Source organism: Chiloscyllium plagiosum, unplaced genomic scaffold (genome assembly GCF_037043375.1).
Source record: "Chiloscyllium plagiosum isolate Xiang-an unplaced genomic scaffold, Cpla_swu_hap1 HiC_scaffold_23, whole genome shotgun sequence".
In the NCBI taxonomy this organism is placed as follows: Eukaryota; Metazoa; Chordata; class Chondrichthyes; order Orectolobiformes; family Hemiscylliidae; genus Chiloscyllium; species Chiloscyllium plagiosum.
Window position 1 is genome coordinate 20,095,638 of NW_028270161.1, and position 17,666 is coordinate 20,113,303.

General features: G+C 43.5%; 1 protein-coding gene across 1 annotated transcript in view; it reads left to right on the forward strand.

Annotated features, from left to right (window-relative positions):
- snd1 (staphylococcal nuclease and tudor domain containing 1) overlaps positions 1–17,666 on the forward strand; it is an 890,588-nt gene that overhangs the window by 621,425 nt on the left and 251,497 nt on the right. The gene's annotated exons all lie outside the window — the stretch shown is intronic.

Genomic DNA, 17,666 nt, shown 5'->3' on the forward strand with positions numbered 1-17,666 from the left:
CAGGCTTCACCTCGAGGGTCATGAGGCCGGGAGATCGCTTCAGACAACCAGGCGAGGATCCTACTGCACTGGACCAGGAGGTCACCGCGCCAGGCCAGGAGTCATTGCTGGAAGGTTGGGAATCATGTGTCAGAGGCCAGGAGTCATCACTGGAGGCTGGGCATTGTCAGAGGAGAAGAAGAAAAACAGTAAAGAAGAAAAGGTGAAGAATGGACGGAACATACGAGCTCTGGTTTGACTATCCTACTCAGACCGCCATCTTGGAAGGTAAGACTAGTTTAGAAAGAACTATTTTAAATAAAAGTGAACAATGTCCTGGGAGTCTGATTTAATAAATGAAATCATTTGCATGACTCCTACGGTAGGATTATGCAATAGTTTTCAGTGTCCCATTACTTGAGAGTACTTCTTGACTGAATAATAGAGGCAGCTGTTCATACACATTTGACCTTAACCTCTCTCATAGTACAAATCCCTCAGTCCACAGCAAATTAAATTTATATGAAGTAGATATCCAAACATGTTTTCAAGAAGCCAAGTTTTGCAATCGTTCATTTGACTTTTCAGGTGTAAGCCAGGAATGGCAAAGATGTAACAGATACCATGAAAAGGATTGAACAAGTCTTCAATATTCCCCCTTTACGTGATGGCAAATCAAGAAATTAATTTCAACTCAAACTGGCCAGAAAACATGTTATTTTATTGCTTTGCCTTCCATATGTCTTCCATCCATGTTACTCATGGGAGGTTATTTGGTGCACTCTTTTTTTTCTAACCTTCCGCTGTCTGCTTCATATCGTCCCAGCATAGCCAGATGCAGTCAAATGACAATTCTTCTGCAGCCCCTTCTTCCCACCCTTCATGCAGTCTTCACCCCTCCCATCATGCAATTTCCTCCCCTCGCAGTCTCCTACTTCTACTCCCTACTAACTCCTCTTGTCATTTCTTTCTTCCCACTGCCTCTCACAATGTACTTCTAACCCCTTTACCATTCTCGCAGCCTCCGCCTTCCACCCACAAACCACCTACCGAAACCTCAGGCAAGGCAGACTGCCCTGACACCTGAAAAAAATGATTCTGGTGACTGCTTACTGACTGGTTGCTACTTATCCAGATATTCTTAAAAATCACACAACACCAGGTTGTAGTCCAACAGGTTTATTCGGAAGTACTAGCTTTTGGAGCATTGCTTCTTCTTCAGCTCTCCAAAAGCCAGTACTTCCAAATAAACCTGTTGGACGATAACCTGGTGTTCTGTGATTTCTAACTTTGTCCACCCCATTCCAACACTGGCACCTCCACATCATGGCCATCCAGATATTCATATTAACCTGTTTAGTGATGTTATTGGGATTTGAATCCAGGCCTCCTCATCCAGGGGTAGGGACAGTAGCACTGTGCCATAAGAGGGCTCTCGGTAATTATCCAAATAGGAGCTGTTTCTAGTCCACATTTGCTGATAAGCTCACTGGTGACACCATCTGACTTTTCTGTAAAAGGGTCACTGAACCCAAAACTTTAACACTGCTTTCTGTCCACAGATGCTGCCAGACGTAGAACAGAACAGCAGAGGTATAGGCCTTTCGGCTCACTATTTTTGTGTCGACCATGATGCTAGTCTAAACTAATCCCATTTGCCTCCATATGGTCCAAATCCCTCTATTCCCTGCCTGTTCACGCGTCTGTTTAAATGCCTCTTAAACTTTGCAATCACATCTGCTTCCCTGGTTCCAGACAGTTACTATCCTCTGTGGGGGGGGGGGGAATAAAACTTTCCTTGCACATCTCCATTAAACTTTTCCCCCTCCCCCCTTAAAAGTATGCCCCCCCCCCCCTTAAAAGTATGCCCCCTCTCCCCCCTCTTAAGATTTGACACTTCTACCCTGGGAAAACGAATCTAACTAATCCTATCCAGGTCTCTCCATAATTTTGTCAATTTATATCACGTTTCCCCTCCGCCTACAACACTCCAGTGGAACTAATCCAAATTTGTGCAACCTCTTTAAAGTTTATACAGTCCAATTCGGGCAACGTTGTAGTAAACCTCTTTTGCACTGTCTCCATGTCCCTCCTACAGTGTGGTGACCAAAATTGCATGCAGTAATCCAAATGTGGCCTGACAAAATTCTTATACAGTTGCAGCATGACTTACATTCAGTGCCCTGACTGATACAGGCCATAATGCCAAAAGTAAAGCGACACTTAAGAGGCAGCAATCATAATATGGTAGAGTTCAGTCTGCAGTTCGAAAGAGAGAAGGCATAGTTGGATGTAATGCTCTCACAGTTAAATAGAAGTAATTACAGGGGCATGAGTGTGGAACAAACTATAATTGACTGGAAGCAGAGCCTAGCATGGAAGATGGTAGAGTAACAATGGCAGGAGTTTCTGGGTGTAATTGAGGACACAGTACACCGGTTCATCCCAAAGAAAAGAAAGATTATCCGGGGTGAGGGGCGGGATTAGAGAGCAATGGCTGACAAAGGAAGTCAGGAAATGTATAACAGAAGAAGAGAGAGCCTATAAAGTGGCCAATAGCACTGGGAAATCAGAAGATTGGGAAGATAGAGAAATAAACAGAGGATAACAAAGATGAAGACAATAGACAATTGGTGCAGGAGTCGGCCATTCAGCCCTTCAAGCCTGCACCACCATTCAATATGATCATGGCTGATCATTCCTAATCAGTATCCTCTTCCTGCTTTATCTCCATAACCCTTGATTCCACTATCTTTGAGAGCTCTATCCAACTCTTTCTTAAATGAATCCAGAGACTGGGCCTCCACTGCCCTCTGGAGTAGAGCATTCCACACAGCCACCACTCTCTGGGTGAAGAAGTGTCTCCTCATCTCTGTCCTAAATGGTCTACCCCATATTTTTAAGCTGTGTCCTCTGGTTCGGCACTCACCCATCAGCAGAAACATGTTTCCTGCTGCCAGAGTGTCCAATCCTTTCATAATCTTGTATGTCTCAGTCAGATCCCCTCTCAGTCTTCTAAACTCAAGGGTATACAAGCCCAGTCGTTTCAGTCTTTCAGTGTAAGGTAATCCGCCATTCCAGGAATTGACCTCGTGAACCTACGCTGCACTCCCTCAATAGCCAGAATGTCTTTCCTCAAATTTGGAGACCAGAACTGCACACAGTACTCCAGGTGTGGTCTCACCAGGGCCCTGTGCAGCTGCAGAAGCACCTCTTTGCTTCTATACTCAATCCCTCTTGTTATGAAGGCCAGCATGCTATTAGCCTTCTTCACTACCTGGTGTACCTGCATGCTTGCCTTCATTGACTGGTGTACAAGAACACCCAGATCTCTCTGTACTGCCCCTTTACCTAAATTGATTCCATTGAGGTAGTAATCTGCCTTCCTGTTCTTGCCACTAAAGTGGATAACTATACATTTATCCACATTAAACTGCATCTGCCATGTATCTGCCCACTCACCTAACTTATCCAGGTCACCCTCCTCATCACATTTCACCCTGCCACCCAGCTTTGTATCATCAGCAAATTTGCTAATGTTATTGCTGATACCATCTTCTATATCATTAACATATATTGTAAAAAGCTGCGGTCCCAGCACGGATCCCTGCGGTACCCCACTGGTCACTGCCTGCCATTCCGAAATGGAGCCGTTTATCACTACCCTTTGTTTCCTATCAGCCAGCCAATTTTCAGTCCAATCTAGTACTTTGCCCCCAATACCATGCGCCCTAATTTTACTCACTAACCTCCTGTGTGGGACTTTATCAAAAGCTTTCTGAAAGTCCAGGTACACTACATCTACTGGATCTCCCTCGTCCATCTTCAGAGTTACATCATCAAAAAATTCAAGAAGATTAGTCAAGCATGATTTCCCCTTCACAAATCCATGCTGACTCTGTCCTATCCTGTTACTACTATCCAGATGTGCCGTAATTTCATCCTTTATAATAGACTCTAGCATCTTTCCCACCACTGAGGTCAGACTAACTGGTCTATAATTTCCTGCTTTCTGTCTCCCACCTTTCTTAAAAAGTGGTATAATATTAGCCACCCTCCAATCCTCAGGAACTGACCCCAAAATCTATCGAACTCTGGAAAATAATCACCAACGCATCTAGGATTTCCCGAGTCACCTCCTTCAGTACCCTGGGATGCAGACCATCAGGCTCCGGATACTTATCAACCTTCAGACCTAACAGTCTCTCCAACACCAAATCCTGGCAAATATAAATTCCCTTAAGTTCAGGTCCTTCAGCCACTGTTAATTCAGGAAGATTGCTTGTGTCTTCCCCAGTGAACACAGATCTGAAGTACCCATTTAATTCTTCTGCCATTTCTTTGTTCCCCGTCATATATTCCCCTGTTTCTGTCTTCAAGGGCCCAATTTTAGTCCTAACCATTTTTTTGCCTTGCACATACTTAAAAAAGCTTTTACTATCCTCCTTTATATTATTGGCCAGTTTACCTTCGTACCTCATTTTTCCTCTGCGTATTTCCTTCTTAGTAATCCTCTGTTGCTCTTTAAAAGCTTCCCAGTCCTCAGTTTTCCCACTTATCTTTGCTATGTTATACTTTTTCTCTTTTGACTTTATATGTTTCTTAACTTCCCTCGTCAGCCACGGCCGCCCATGCCCCCTCCTGGGATCTTTCTTTCTTTTAGGAATGAACTGATCCTGCAACTTCTACATTATACACAGAAATATCTGCCATTGTTCCTCCACTGTCATCCCTGCTAAGGTATTGCACCATTGAACTTTGTCCAGCTCCTCCCTCATAGCTCCATAGTTCCTTTATTCAACAGAGGTACTGTCACCTCCGACTGTACCCTCTCCCCCTCAAATTTCAGATTGAAGCTTAATGTATTATGGTCACTACTTCCCAATGGCTCCTTCACTTCGAGGTCTCTGACCAATTCTGGTTCGTTACACAATACCAGATCCAGAATTGCCTTCTCCCTGGTCGGCTCCAGCACCAGCTGCACTAAGAATCCATCTCTGAAGCATTCCACAAAGTCTCTTTCTTGAGGTCCAATACCATCCTGATTCTCCCAGTCTACCTGCATGTTGAAATCCCCCATAACAACTGTAGTGACATCTTTGCAACAGGCCAATTTCAGCTCCTGATTCAACTTACATCCAACATCCAGACTACTGTTTGGGGGCATGTAGATGACTCCCAAGAGGGTCTTTTTACCCTTAGTATTTCGCAGCTCTATCCACACTGACTCTACATCCCCTGACTCTCTGTCCCCCCGCGCAAGAGACTGAATATCCTCCCTTACCAACAAGGCCACCCCATCCCCTCTGCCCGTCAGTCTGTCCATACGATAGCACTTGTAGCCTTGAATATTCATTTCCCAAGCCCTGTCCACTTGAAGCCATGTCTCAGTTATCCCCACAATATCATATCTGCCAATTTCCAAAAGAGCCTCAAGCTCATCCATCTTATGTCTAATGCTTCGTGCATTCATGTGTAGTATTTTTAATTTGTTACTGCTCTCACCCTTCGCATCAACCCCTATTTCACTCAACTTTACAGCCTGATCCCTTTCCGAGTTTTCTGCCTCATTGATACAGTTGTCTTTCTTGACTTCTCTTGTTCTAACTTTCCCTTCGATTTCCTTTTTAAACATCCAGTTTGTCCCCTCCCCCCGCTACTTAGTTTAAACGCAGCAGTGTTGCAGTAGAAAACCTGCCTGCCAGAATGCTGGTCCCTAACCTATTAAGGTGCACACCGTCTCTCTTGTAGAATTTATGCTTACCACAAAATATACCCCAGTGATCCAAGAACTTAAATCCTCGCTTCCTGCACCAGTTCCCCAACCACACGTTCAAGTCCATTATCTCCCTGTTTCTGGCCACACCAGCCCGAGGAACTGGAAGCAAACCAGAGATAACCACCTTGGACGTCCTGCTTTTCAGCCTTCTTCCTAGTTCTCCGAAGTACCGCTGTAGTATGTTCCTCCTCTTCTTCCCGACATCATTTGTGCCAACATGTACCACCACCTCTGGCTCTTCACCCTCGGCTTTGAGGATTTCCTGCACTCTGTCCGCGATGTCTTTCACCCTAGCACCAGGAAGGCACCACACCATCCTTAAATCCCGTCTGCTGCCACAAAAACCCCGATCAGTTCCTCTCACGATGGACTCCCCTATTATCACGGCTCTGTGCGATGTCCGACTCTTCCGCTCTGCCTCTGCGCCAACTTTTGATTGACAGACCTGGCCGCCTTGCAAACTGGCAGTGTCATCAGTCTCTACTGTTTCCAAAAGCTTCAACTTGTTCCTGACAGGTACTTCTCCCGGGGTCTCTTGCACCTGTCTCCTCTCTGCCTTCCTCATCGTCTGCTCTCTTCTGGCATGATTGGTGTAATAACCTCACTGAAGGTCTTGTCCAGAAAGATCTCGTTCTCTCGGATGAGCCTAAGGTCCTTGAGTTCTTTCATCAGCGCTGCAATATGCTCGGTCAATAGCTGAATGTGCACACACTTTCCACACATATGCGAGCCAGACTCCCCAGAGTCGTTGACCTCCCACATCAAGCACATAGCGCACTGAACCAGCTGGGCAGTCATGTCCTCACCCACTTCAACTGTGGCGTAATCACTTCACTCAACCTCCTTGTCAAAGACTACTGAGCTGAAGCCTCAGTCTTCGATCCAAACTTCCTTAGACCCTCTTTTTGTGGCAAGCCTGTGGACTCTTAATTTAGGTTAGGAGGAGGGAGGGAGGGAGACCCTACTTTGTAGGACCTGGGGTTTAGAACACACCCACTCTAATAGCAATCACTTACCTTCCCGACCGGCTTTGCGCTCTGCCTGAACTTCCGACCAGCTCCCGCCACTCTCTGCTGCGCAAAGATAGAAATAAGGAAGGGGAGGATCAAATATGAAGGTAGGTTAGCCAGTAATATTAGAAATTATAGTAAATGTTTCTTTCAATACATAAGAAACAAACGAGAGGCAAAGGTAGACATTGGGCTGCTCCAAATTGCTGGAGGAAGGCTCGTGCTGGGAGGTAAGTAAATAGCTGAAGAACTTGATAAGTAGTTTGCATCAGTCTTCACAGTGGAAGACTTAAGTAATATCCCAACAATTAATGAGACTCAGGGGCAGGGTTGAGTATGGTAGCCATTACAAAAGAGAAAGTGCTAAAAAAGCTAAAAGGTCTAAAAATTGATAAATCTCCTGGCCCCGATGGGCTACATCCCAGAGTTCTGAGGGACATGGCTAAGGAAATAGCGGAGGTATTGGTTGTAATCTTTCAAAAGTCACTGGAGTCAGAGAAAGTCCCAGATGATTGGAAAATTGCTGTTGTAAACCCCTTGTTCAAGAAAGGATTAACACAAAAATGGAAAATTATAGGCCCGATTAGCCTAACCTCGGTTCTTGGTAAAATTCTAGAATCTATTGTTAAGGATGAGATTTCTAATTTCTTGTAAGTGCAGGATCGGATTAGAACAAGTCAGCATGGATTTAATAAGCGAAAGTCGTGACTGACAAACCTGTTAGAATTCTTTGAAGGGATAACAAGTAGGTTAGACCAGGGAAACCCAGTGGATGTTATCTATCTAGACTTCCAAAAGGCCTTTGATTAGGTGCCCCACTGGAGGCTGCTTAGTAAGGTGAGGGCTCATGGTGTTCGAGGTGAGCTACTGGCATGGATTGGGGATTGACTGTCTGATAGAAGGCAGAGCGTTGGGATAAAAGGTTCTTTTTCAGAATGGCAGCCGGTAACAAGTTGTGTCCCGCAGGGTTCACTGTTGGAGCCGCTGTTGTTCACTATATATTAATTATCTGGATGAAGGGATTGGGGGCATTCTGATGAAGGTCGCCAATGATACAAAGTTAGGTGGACAGGCAGGTAGTTCTGAGGAGGTGGGGAGGATGCAGAAAGATTGAGGCAGTTTAGGAGAGTGGTCCAGGAAATGGCTGATGAAATTCAACCTGAGCAAATGCGAGGTCTTGCACTTAGGAAAGAAGAACGCAGGCATTGACTATTTTCTAAACAGTGAGAAAATTCATAAAGCCAAAGTACAAAGGGATCTGGGAGTGCTCGTCCAGGATTCTCTAAAGGTTAAATTGCAGGTTGTGTCCATGGTTAAGAAAGAAAATGTAATGTTGTCATTTATCTCAAGAGGGTTGGAATATAAAAGCAGCGGTGTGCTTCTGAGACTTTATAAAGCTCTAGTTAGTTCTCGTCGGGCCCCATTTAGAATACTGTGTCCAATTTTGGGCCCCACACCTCAGGAAGGACATACTGGCACTGGAATAGTCGGCCTAACATATGATGAGCAGCTGAGGATCCTGGGATTGTATTCATTGGAGTTTAGAATGTTGAAGGGAGATCTAATAGAAACTTACAAGATAATGCATGGCTTAGAAAGGGTGGACGATGGGAAATTAGAAAGGGTGGACGATGGGAAATTGTTTCTGTTAAGCGGGGAGATTAGGACCCATGGGCACAGCCTTAGAATGAGAGGGGGTCAATTTAGAATGGAAATGAGGAGACATGTCTTCAGTCAGAGAGTGGTGGGCCTGTAGAATTCATTACCATGGAGTGCAGTGAAGGCTGGGATGTTAAATGTCTTCAAGATAGAGTTTATTAAATCTTGATTCGCAAGGAATTAAGGGCTACAGGGAGAGCACAGGTAAGTGGAGATGAAATGCCCATCAGCCATGATTAAATGTGGAGTGGACTCGATGGGCTGAATGGCCTTACTCCCACTCCTATGTCTTAGGTCTTGCGGCCTTCTCTATTACCTTATCCACTTGTGTTACCACTTTCAGGGAGCTATAGATTTAGGTGCTAAGATCCCTCTGTATATCAATGCTCCAAAAAGTTCAGCCATTTACTATATACTGTCCTCTTACATTTTACCTCGCAAAATGTTTGTTTGGATTAAACTTTATTTGTTTGGATTAAACTTCATCTGTCATTTCTCTGACCAACTTTCCAGCTGGTCTATATCCAGCTGCATCCTTTGATACCCTTCGTCACTATTCACGCCCCTACCAATTTTCATGTCATCTACAAACTTATTAATCTGATTACTGGCATTTTCATTCAAATCACTTATACCACAGAGGTCCCTGCACTGATCCTTGCAGAACACTTGGTCGCAGACCTCCAGTCAGAAAAAACACCCCTCCACAACTTCTATCGTCTTCTATAGTAAAGTCTATGTAGACAACATCCAATGGCTTGCCCTCATCAGTCATTATCATCACTTCCTCAAGACCTGCTGGGTTTTTCCAGGAATTTCTATTTTTCTTTGGGAAAGAATCAGCCTGTGATTAGAGAAACTGCCCTCACAGATTTTATTTAAAGGGATGTGTTTTCTTCCTCTGGTCTCCCAGTGATTGAAGTTTCCTGGTTGTTTTGGGGCAAATTTGTGGGAAACGAAGTTGATGGCACAATAGTGTTATTGCTAAACTATTAATCGAGAAATTCAGCTAACGTTCTGGGGATTCGGGTTTCAATCCTGCCACAGCACATGGTGAAATTTAAATTCAATCAAAGATATCTGGAACTAAGAATCTCTTGATGCCAATCTGTTGCCGATTGTTGTAAAATCCATCTGGCTCCCCACTATTCTTCAGGGAAGGAAATCTGCTATCCTAGCCTGCATGTAACTCGAGACCCATAGCAATGTGGTTGACTCTCAATTGCCCTCTGAAATGGCTGAGCAAGCCACCCAGTTGTACCAGTCGCCAAGAATTCTCAATAAGAATTGAAACCCGTGGATCACCTGGCAGCAGAAACAGCTCTGTTGACCTTTCTAACATCTGGGAGCTAGTGCCAAAAATTGGGAGAGTTGTCTGACAGACTACTCAAGCAACGTCCTGACATTTGTCATACTCAAGGAATCGCCCCCTACAAACAATGTTCCAGACATCACTGTCACCATCCCTGGATATGTCCTTTACCATCAGCAGAACAAACACAGCATGGGTGGCAGCACCGTTGTATGCAGTTTGGAGGGAGTTTCTCTGTAAGTCCTCAACATTAACTCCAGACCCAATGAGTCCAATGGCTTCAGGTTAAATATGGGCAAGGAAACCTCTTGCTGATTACTGTATACTGTGCTCCCTCAGATGATGAATCAACACCCTTACATGTTGAATTACACTTGGAGGAGCGCCGAGGGTGAAAAATCTACACTGAGTGGGAGATTTCAATGTTCCCATCAAGAGTGGCTTGGCATGAGCACTACTGTTCAAGTAGTTTGGGTCCTGAGGACATAGCTGCTAGACTGGGTCTTGCAGCAGAAGGTAAGGGAACAAAAAGATGGAAAAACTTCACCTCATCCTTACCAATCTACTGGCTGCAAATGCATTTGTCCATGACAGTATTGCTGAGAGTGACCACCACACAGTCCTTATTGGATATGAAGTCCTGCCTTCATATTGAGAGTGACCTTCACTGTATTGTGTGGCAGTAAATTGGACAGATTTCAAGCAGATATACAATCTTAAGACTGGGCATGTGGGCTGTCAAAAGCTGCAGAATTTTACTCGAGCAATCTGCAACCTCATGGCCCAGCATAACCCCATTCAATTATTACCATCAAGTATGGGGATCAACCATAGGTTAGTGAAGAGTGAAGGAGGGCATACTAGGAGCTGCACCAGACATGCCTAAAATTAAGTGTCAAACTGGTGAAGCTACCAACCAACTTAGATGCCAAGCAGCATAATCAGCAAGTGATAGACAGAGCTAAGTGATTCCATCAACAAGCAGATCAGATCTAATCTCTGCAGTCCTGCCACATACAGTTGTGAATGGTGGTGGATAATCAAATAACTCACTGAAGGAGGTGGCTCCATAAATGTCTACATCTCAATAATGGGAGAGCTCAGCGCATCAGTGCAAAAGATAAGATTAAAGCATTCACAACAATCTTCAGCCAGATCTGTCAAATGAATTATCCATCTCCACCTCCTTCAGTGTTCCCCAGCATCACAGCCAATTTGATTAATTCCATGTGACATCAAAAAACAGTTGAGGCACTGGATACTGAGAAAGCTATGAGTACTGACAGCATTCTGCCATAGTACAGAAAAGTTGTACCTCAGAACTTGCTGTTACCTGAGTCAAGCTGTTCCATTAGATTAGATTAGATTCCCTACAGTGTGCAAACAGGCCCTTCGGCCGAACAAGTCCATCTATTGGACAACTTGGAATATTGCCCAGGTATGTCCTTCACATAGAAATCAAGACAAATTGAGCCCAGCCAATTACCACCACCTTAGTCTACTGTTGATCAAAAGTAAAGTGTTGCAGGTATTATCAATCATGCTATCAAGCAGAACTCATTCAGAGACACCCAGTTTGGGTTCCACCAGGGCAACTTGGTTCCTGACTTCATTGCAGCCTGGGTCCAAATATAGTAAAAAGCTCTGGATTCCAATGGGGAGATGAGAGTGACAGCCCTTGACATAAAAGCTGCATTTGACTGACTGTGACGACAAGGACCCCCTATCAAAACTGAAATCAGTGGGAATCGGGGGCAAATTCCCCATTGGTTGGAGTAATACCTGACACATGGAAAGGTGTTTGTGATTGTTGGAAATCGGTCATCTCAGTTCTCGGGTATCTCTGCAGGTGTTCCTCAGGTTAGTGTCCTCAGCCCAACCATCTTTAACCACTTCATCAATGACATTCCCTCCACCATAAGGTCAAAAGAGGGGATGTTCACCAATGAGGCGCAATGTTCAGCACCATTTGCAACTCCTCAGATACTGAAGTAGTCTATATTTAAATGCAGCAATATCTGGACAATAACCCAGCTGGGCTGACAAATGGCAAGTATTATGTACACACAACACAAATGCCAGGCAATGACTATCTCCAGTAAGAGACAAGCTAAACATTGCTATTTGACATTCAGTGCTGTAATCATCAGTGAATCCCCCCCAATCTGGAGCTACCATCGACCAAAAACTCAATTAGACTCTACACATAAACACAGTGGGCCCGAAAGCAGGTCAGAGGCTGAGAATTTGGCAACGACTAAGTCACCTCCTGACTCCCCAAAGCTTGTCCACTATCTGCAGCAAAACTCAAGACGCTTGACACCATCCAGGATAAAGCAGCCTGTTTGATGGGCACTACATCCCCAAGCATCCATCTTCCCCCATCACCGATGCCCAGCAGGAGTGTTTACTATTACAGGATGCACCGCAAAAATTAACCAAAGGTGAAATAGACAGCATCTCCCAAACAACCACTTCCAGTGAGAATCATGGGAACACCACTACATGCTAGTTCCCTTCCAAGTTACTCACCATTCTGACTTGGAAATATAGACTCCCTACAGTGTGGAAGCAGTCCTTTCAGCCCATTGAATCCACACCACTCCTCCAAAGAACTTCAAAAACGGACCCACTTTATCCTTGTAAACCTGTTCAGACCTGGACACTATCGGCAATTCAGCATGGCCAATCCACCTAACCTGCACATCTTTGGACTGGGGAGGAAACTGGACCACCCAAAGGAAATTCATGCAGACATGGATAGAATGTGCACACTCCACATAGGCAGTCGCCTGAGGCTAAAATCAAAGCCGAATCCTTGGCACCATGAAATACAGTACTATTCACAGAGCTACCATATCACCCCTTATATCATTGTTCCTTCACTATCACTATGTCAAAATCCTGGAATTCCCTCCCTGAGGACATTATGGGTCAACCTAGAGCATGTGGACTGCAGCAATTTAAGAAGACAGCTCATCCTCCCCACCACCACTTCCTCAAGGGCATCTAGGGATGGGCTATAAATGCAGACCAGCCTGTGACGTCTATGTCTCATGAGTGAATAGTCATCACATTTTTAAGCCCCGCCTCAAAAAAATTTAGTTTTAAGATAGTTTCCTTTTCTGGGAGCTTCTTGAACCTCATTCCACGCACTCTTATGTCTCTACCTCTGGTTGGATAGATTACAAAGCAGTCAGTGAACAACAGTGAAAAATGATGGGGATTGTCACAAATGCTCAGGCTAAGAGAGTCAGAAAGGGTCATCTAATGTCAATAGCCTCCAAGAAAATGCCTAGGATTTTAATTTTATCCGTGGAATAAGCATTAATGTTATAATTCACTTCGTCATACAGCATGGAAACAGAGCCTTCCATCTAACTCGTTTGCGCCAACCAGACATCCCAGTCTGACCTAGTCCTATTTGCCAGCATTTGGCCCATGTCCATCTAAACCCTTCCTATTCATTTATACATCCAGATGCCTTTTAAATGTTGTAATTTGTATCCTCTACCACCCTTTCCTCTAGCAGCTCATTCCATATATGCACACCCTCTTCATAAAAACAATCACCCCTAAGGTCCTTTTAAATCTTTCCCCTCTCACCTTAAACCTATTCCTACTCTGGAACTCTTGAATAATTTTTTTTTATCACTTAAAAAGTAGTTAACTGCCAATTTAAAAAAAAATATTCTTGATTGATATTGTTCACTGAGACTGGGTTATTCAATTAGCAGCGATTCCATTTTCTATAGTCATATTGAGATAATATAAGTCCAGAGATAGTTTGTTCCCATTGGGGTGAGGGGCAAGGCTGGTAGGTGTAGGGAATGCTGGATGACTAGAGAAATTGAGGGTTTGGTCAAGAGTAAGAAGAAAGTATATGTCAGGTACAGAGAACAGGGATCAAGTGAAACCCTGGAAGAGTATAAAGGCAGTTGGGGTATAATTAAGAAGGCAATCAGGAGGGCAAAAAGGGGACACGCGATAGCTTTGGCAAAAAGGTTAAGGAGAATCCAAAGGGATTCTACAAATACATGAGGGACAAAAGGGTAACAAGGGAAAGAATAGGGCCCCTCAAAGATCAGCAAGGCCACTTATTTGTTGAACTGCAGGAAATGTGGAGATACTAAATGAGTATTTTGCATCAGTGTTTACTGTGGAGAAGGATATAAAAGATTGAGAATGTGGGGAAATAAATAGTGACATCTTGAAAAATGTCCATATTACAGAGGAGGTGGCGCTGGATGGTTTAAAACATACAAAGGTGGATAAATCCCCAGGACTTGATCAAGCATATTCTAGCATTCTGTGGGAAGCTAGGGAAGTGATTGTTGGGCCTTTGGTGAGATATTTGTATCATCGATAGCCGCAAGACTGGAGACTGGCTATCATGATGCCACTATTTAAGAAAGGTGGTAAGGAAAAGCTAGGGAACTATAAGCCGGTGAGCCTGACATCAGTGGTAGGCACATTGTTGGACGGAATCCTGAGGGACAGGATTTACATTATTTGGAAAGGTAAGGACTGATCAGGGATAGTCAAAATGGTTTTGTGCATGGGGATTAGTGTCTCACTGACTTGATTGACTTGTTTGAAGAAGTAATGAAGAGGGTTGATGAGGGCAGAGCGATGAACATGATTTATATGGACTTCTGCAAGGCAAAGTTCTGCATGGTAGCCAGGTTAGCAAAGTTAGATCACATGGAATACAGGGAGAACTAGCCATTTGGATAAGTATTCAAAGGTAGAAGACAAAGGGTGGTGGAGGAGAGTTGCTTTTCAGACTGTGGAGACCCAGACTGTTGCGGGGTCCACTGCTTTTTGTCATTTATATAAATGATTTGATGTGAACATAGGAGGTTACATTAGTAAGTTTGCAGATGATGACACCAAAATTGGAAGTGTAGTGGACAGTGAAGACGTTACAATGGTACCTTAATCAGATGGGCCAATGGGCCAAGGAGTGACAGATAGAGTTTAATTTAGATAAATGTGAGGTGCTGCATTTTGGAAATGCACATCTGGGCAAGACCTGTACACTGGATGGTAAGGTCCTGGGAGTGTTGCTGAACAAAGAGACCTTGGAGTACAAGTTCATAGTTCATTGAAAGTGGAGTCCCAGCTAGATAGGATGGTAAAGAAAGCATTTGGTATGCTTGCCTTTATTGGTCAGTGCATTGAGTATAGGTGTTGGGACCTGCTGCGCTTTTCCAGCAACACATTTTCAGCTCTGATCTCCAGCATCTGCAGTCCTCACTTTCTCCTATAGGTGTTGGGAGGTCATGTTGCGGCTGTACAGGACATTGGTTAGGCCATTGAGGAATGCTGTGTGCAATTCTGGTCTCCCTGCTATAGGAAGGATGTTGTGAAACTTGAAAGGCTTCAGCAACGATTTACAGGGATGTTGCCAGGGTTGGAGGATTTTAGCTACAAGGAGAGGCTGAGGCTATTTGCCCTGGAGCATCGGAGGCTGAGGGGTGACCTTATAGAGGTTTATAAAATCATGAGGGGCATGGTAGGTGAATAGCCAGTCTTTTCCCTGGGGTGGGGAAGTCCAGAAATAGGCGGCATAGGTTTAGGGTGAGAGGGGAAAGAACTAAAAGAGACCTAAGGGGCAACTGTTTCATGCAGAGGGTGATGCGAGCGTGAAATAAGCTGGCACAGGAAGTGGTGGAGGCTGGTACATTTATAAATTTCAAAGGCATCTGGGTGGGTATATTAATAGGAAAGGTTTAGAGGTATATGGGCCAAATGCTGGCAAATGGACCTAGATTAATTTAGGATATCTGGTTGGCGTGGAGGAGTGGACCGAAGGGTCTGTGCTATGTTGTACAGTTCTAGACTCTACTACATGACTGTTAAGTAGAGAGTAGAAAAACAACAGCACTCCTCATTAGCTCACAGGAGTTATTCTGTACTTTGCCACTTAGAGGCAAAACGTTTACTTTGTCTGGTTTTGACCACAATTTTATGCCTTCTTTCAAAGCCAGCTATGTTAATCATGCAGTATTAGTAGTTATTGTAAATGGTTATCTCCAAGTATTTTCGTTACACAATTTGGAGAATTGTGAACTGTTCAGATTTTTAACGCTAACTTGCTTGGTCTAAATGCATAAGTGGACACATTAACTTAAGAACTTCAGAGCATTCTGGCAAGTCACCTGATATTTCTTGGCCACTTTCCAATGCAGAAGCAATTTGATTGACATAACACCCTCACTATGGGAAAACATCTCAAAGCTCTTGAGTAATCAGCAAAAGAAAAATCGATATCAAGTGAAAGATGGAAATGTGAGGAGAACCCAAAAGCCTAATTAGAAAAGTGACTATTGAGGCAGATCTTAACAAAGAACAGAAACATTGAGAAGCAAAGGCGTTTAGGGATGTTCCAGGCTATTGGCTACAATTAAGCGATACCCTTTCTATCCATATATTCCACACCTTGACTAGCTTAATTAGTGGTTTCATAAATTCTACAAAGTTTAGAAAAGGCACAGTCATCTTTCACTATTCTTGAACCATAGTAGAGATTTGAGCACATAGGTATATTATAAATTAGAGGTAAAAGGTCAAGTTGCTCTCGTCTTACCAGGTCATGTGGCTGCTCACTCATTAGAGTGAATTAACCTGAACTTCACCACACCTCTGGCGAACAGGCTGAGAAGGAGAATCTTTCATAGTAATCTTAGACTGTGTGGGAATTGAACCCAGGCTGTCGGCATCATTCTGCGTCACAAACCAAATGTCCAGCCAACTGAGCTAAAGCAAATACAGAAAATACAGTACAGTGTAAATGGAGCATCCAGACAAAGGAGCAAGACCCAGAGTTACAATGGCAAGCAATTTTAAAAATTGTTAAATCATCTTTAGTCAATGCAGATCATTATTGAATGAGGAAATGTTGAAGGGTGTTTCATTTAATACACTGCCATCTGACTGTGAAACTAGGGATTGGATGCAACTAGCAACAGATTGACTAGAACTTTTGTGAGCTGTGACAATATTTTATAATTGAGCCGAAGGGATTCTTAACCTAATTCTTAAGTGATTTTGAATTGAGAGCATTAAATGCCATGTAACTCAGATGAGGAAACATAATAATTGATGTGGAATACAAGATGAAGGGAGCTTTGCCCTGTCCTGACTTGTGCTTGAAAGTAAACGTGACAGAGAGATTTAGGACCAAATGGAACTTGAGGCACAGAGGAATGTGTAAATGAGGATGAAGACTTGGAATTTAATGTGTTGAAACACAATACAGTAATCAGTGGAGTTCATGATTTACATACAACTTGAGGGCTAAAGTAGTCATTTAGCCTTTTGAGCCTGTTTGACCATTTAATGAGATTACAGCTGATCTGTTTGTGTTGTGAATTGCATATTCCCATGTACCTCTGATAATCTTTGATTCCCTTACCTAACAATGATATATCTCACTCCAAGTTAAAAATGTTCAATATGCCCTCTGCTTCCACCTGTTTACATTAAACACAAACTCAACATTACATGACACCAGGTTCCTATGATGATATTTTGAAGAATTAAAAACTTTAAAAAGTATTATTACTGTAGGAATTTGGAATAAAAATGGGGAAAAGGAGAATGAGTAAAAAGAGGGGATAGGGAAAAAGTGAACTACTTCATAGAGTGACTCAGGAAGTAGCAGGAATGGGAACAGGGTGATGGAGTGAACAAGCAGTAATGAGGCAGCATTTTCAGTAGGAAAATCCAGGAAAGACAATATAAACTAAGGTTACAATTCTCAAGAGGCCTAATGTGGATACTGGAACAAATACCTGGAAATATGTGTACAAATTATTGAAGATTTGGCAGTTTGCAAAAGTGGTTGAAAAGGCATATGGGATCCTGGGTTTTTCAAAGTATAGGGTACAGAAACAAGACACTTACCAATAATCTTTATAAA